This window comes from Corvus brachyrhynchos, unplaced genomic scaffold, assembly GCF_000691975.1.
Source record: "Corvus brachyrhynchos isolate BGI_N302 unplaced genomic scaffold, ASM69197v1 scaffold44, whole genome shotgun sequence".
Classification (NCBI taxonomy): domain Eukaryota; kingdom Metazoa; phylum Chordata; class Aves; order Passeriformes; family Corvidae; genus Corvus; species Corvus brachyrhynchos.
Genome location: NW_008238359.1, coordinates 4,358,740 through 4,362,627, shown reverse-complemented (window position 1 = coordinate 4,362,627; position 3,888 = coordinate 4,358,740). Strand labels below are relative to the sequence as shown.

The following is a 3,888-nucleotide window of genomic DNA, read 5'->3' as shown; positions in this document are numbered from 1 at the left end:
CCTCCTCGGGCCTTGCCGGACCTCTCCCGCGTCACGTGACCGCCCGGCGCCCCGCCCCCGTGACACGCCCCGCCCCCTCAGCGCCGCGGGGCGAGGGCAGGGGGCGGGAGCTCTTCCTCAGGTCGGGATCGCTTCCCTCAGGATCCCTTCCCGTTGAGCAGCCTCTCCTGCCCTGGGATCCCTTCCCCTTGGGCAGCCTCCCCTTCCCCTGGGCAGGCTCCGCTCGGGAGATTCAGTGGGCCCCTGTTCGGGTTCAGCGCCGGGTAAAGTCTCCGTGGAGCGAGTGGGGGGTGTCTCCGCCCCTGAAGGAAGTAATTTAGTATTTCTCAGCCTGGAAAGTTTTTACAGAAACTCTTTCGGTGTCACCTTCGGCTAGGGAAAGCGCAAAGGGAAAAAAAAGCCTGTTCGCAGGGGTTCGGGGCTGGTTTCTACGATCGGGCTTCTTCTCGGAGTTATTTTTATTTGAAAGCTCGCCAAAAATTTCTCGAATGTACATCACGGCCAGCATAAAAACACTGGTGATTTTCAGGTCTTTCATGATTAGCCTCCCACTGTTCTGCTACTCAGCCAATGCTTCTCGGACTTAGTAGGTGGCTCTGTCCTTGGCAGCCCGGGATTTTGTACGAAGTTAGTTGGTTTCTGTTCTTAGAAGTTAGAAACTGTTCCTCAAGGTGCCTTCTCTCGGCCTGGTACCTACAGCTGTAGACGTGGTTACCTGTATCCCAGTGGCAGACAGTGAGCAGCAGCTACTTGGCGTCCTTGCCTCCTATCGCCCATTGCCGAAGTGCAACTTCCATTACTCCTTGCAACAGGGCTCTTCTCCTCCTCCCCAAGCCCACAGCAGTGAATAATACAGCAAAACCGCAGGACTCCAGCTGACAAAGTTCTTCCTCTCCCAGAAGTGCCTCCTGAGGAGCTGTCTTGTAAGTGTCCCCCATCCATGAAGCCACTGAAATATTTATTGGGCAACTTAAAGAGAAGCAGTATACAAATAATACTCGGCTCTGTGTGCTTGACAGGATGTGTAAGTAGGATTATCTGTTCATAATGCACAAGGAAAATCGGTGTCAGAGGAAGAACATCTGGTGAAAGTTGAACCCAAATAATGCCATTTGTGTGTGTGTATAAGGAATGCTTGCAACATGTAGAACTTGCTTTCTTCATAATGCCAAGCTCTTTGAGGATACTGTTGTATTTGTATTTCTTGGCTCCTTCTGAACTGCTTTAGGAGTCCCAAATATCCATGCTGGGGAAATAAATCACTGATGTATACAGCAGCAGACTCTGGCATGAGACAGCTTCAGCATAAAGCTTCACACCATGAAAACAGAGGCTGCTCTAGGCTACTGATACAGCAACACACATCGGTATTTTTTATGCTAACTTCAGCTAGGACCTGGATTTCAACACCCCATTTCAAACTGCTTTTGGAGAAATTCTGTGGAACTGGCCTGAGTAAATTAGGCTCCATCAGTTCTTCTCTGATGATGCCCATCACTTTCTCTAGGAACAGTGAAGCTGTACAAACAGAGGCAGCTTGTGACTCTAGGAGTTACTGAGACCAGATTTGGACAAAATATCTCATTCCTGAGGGAACAAAAAGTGACCTCAATCTTGGAGGTCCAAAACCAAAAATAAATGTTGCCTTTTTTTACAGCTCTTCTTGCTCACTGAAAGCTCACAGTTTTACTCCACAGTTAAAAATTCTACTTGTAATGCTTGTTCATTAGCAGAAATGGGTGAGAGAACTGATGGCAAAATATATTTCGATATTGTTTGTTGCTTTTTAATTGCTTGGGAGATACTTGATACCATTACAGCAAGAAGCTGGAAGCACTATGACAGATAATATCTGAGCACCTCCCAAAGATTTGGAAATTGAAATCAAAATATTAATCTCTTTTCCTTTCCAACCTGAAGAAAACAAGTTTGATTAGTTTATAACTCATTTGTTTTTGTTTGTGTGCCTGGGTGTGCTTGAGAATGAAAGGAGAAAGGAGTACATATCTAAAGAGAAACTACTGCAGAGATAGGAGTCCTATATTTAGTGGAGCAGCAAACCTAAACAACATTCTTTTCTCTTGTGAAAAGTTCTTCCAGTATCTGGATATGACTCCTGTGAAAATGCTGTATCTTGCATTCACAAGCTCCCCAAAATTGTCAGTACTTCCCTGGTATTCAGCTATCCTGGAAGGACAAACAAGCTAACAGATCTGTTTCTTCCCATGTGTATTGTATAGTGCTGAAAAGCTTGCCTCAGCATGACCTCTGCAATTTATTATGTATATAATTTTCTTGCAACAGTGTCATTTCCACTCTGTGAGGTGCCTGCCACGCTGTAATGCCTGCAGTCTGCCAGGGTGATTTGGTGTTCCCAGTGCTGCTGGCATCCATGCCCTTCCTCCTTGCTTCATATTACTGTACACTATTAGGAGAGCCATGGGTTGGGGGCACTATTAATCAGAAATAGCTTCAGATTTAAACCAGGTGTTTTGGCTGAATTTCAGGTCTATTAGAAATCAGCCCATCTGAGGCACAAAACTATGAGGAACAAAGGTGAGCACATGCTGATAAACTGTTGCAGTCTCATTACCAAGGATTTGAGGGCATATCTGCTAAAAGCAACAAAAAAACCCCATCAACCATAATTTGGGAAGCTAAGGGGACTAGTGAAGAGAAGTTGAAGAGAGGGATTAAGTTCGAAATGGGGCTGGGCATTGGAACAGCTGAAGGCAATGGCAAGAGGGATGGGGCAAGGAGGCAATGGGTAGGAAAAGCAGAGGCAGCAAAGCCACCTAAGGGAAATAAGGTTGGGAAATGCCCTATCAGTGTTGTATAAATGATTTGAAAACAAGTTACATTCCAGATGTTTCACGAGACCCATTTACAGGATCCCTATGGTTTCATTGCTATTAAGGGTTACAGTATTTTCTTCAGTTTTTCAAGGAAGGTGATTTTGATGTCAGCCCCAGGAATTCGGCATTCATTTGAGTAGACAGAAGATACAGAATAGACTGTAGGAAATAGAAACACCAGCTTCCCAGATGTAGCTCTCTATGCCATTTGTCCATGTCTATGGCCACTTTGTGGTCCATTTCTTGTGCACCTCTGGCAACAGAGAACTCCAGAGCAGCTGCACAGCTAGAACCAGGCCACTCACTGACCATATGCAGCAATCTACAGTTAGTGATGCACTTTTGAGTAGCCTAATTTTGCCCAGCCTAGTAGAGCTCTGCCCGTTTAACTCTGGTGTAATAATTTCAAAACCAATTTCAAAGAGTTTGGAAAAGATTTACCCAATGTTGTTTTTCTGTGACTATTGTAAGAATCCAATATAAGAATTCAATATAATTTGCATCACCATAGCAATGTCATCAAATAATTTTATAGACAATAATGAATTTTTTTCCAGCAACACTTCCAAGAAGATAAAGAAACTGGAACAAAGAAAAATTACTGTTAAAATAACACTTCTTAGTGGCACAGTGAAATTAAGTAGTCCAGGAGTGTGGTTCTTGTTACTCATTCATGTTGCCAACAAGACCAGAAGCCAACAGAGGTAGGCAAGGTGGCCACATTGCATGGCTAGGGGAAAAGGAGGCAACAAGATCATTGAGGATGTCTGAAATATTGCAAAATAATCACAAAACACAGTGGAGTTATGATACTTTTTTAAATGATACCCCTCTTCACTACTCCAAAGGTGCTTGTTCACAGGTTTTGTTTTTGCTTCTCTTATATCCAGTTTGTATGAAACGACATTTCTGATCCTTCAGACTTTTAGCACTTAGCTCCTTCCTTTCCTAATGATCATTTTTTCATGTTCATTCCTGTTTCAAATACATCACCCTTATCCATCCAACTATCCATCCTGGGTCTATCCAGAAT

At 44.0% G+C, this 3,888-nt stretch overlaps 1 long non-coding RNA gene across 1 annotated transcript in view; it reads left to right on the top strand.

Moving 5' to 3' along the window:
- The first annotated feature begins 40 nt into the window (after positions 1-40).
- Positions 41-3,888, top strand: part of LOC108447084 — a 20,385-nt gene continuing 16,537 nt past the window's right edge. Inside the window, exon 1 of the long non-coding RNA XR_001862480.1 lies at positions 41-923. This is a non-coding gene — a long non-coding RNA (uncharacterized LOC108447084). The remainder of the gene's footprint in view (positions 924-3,888) is intronic.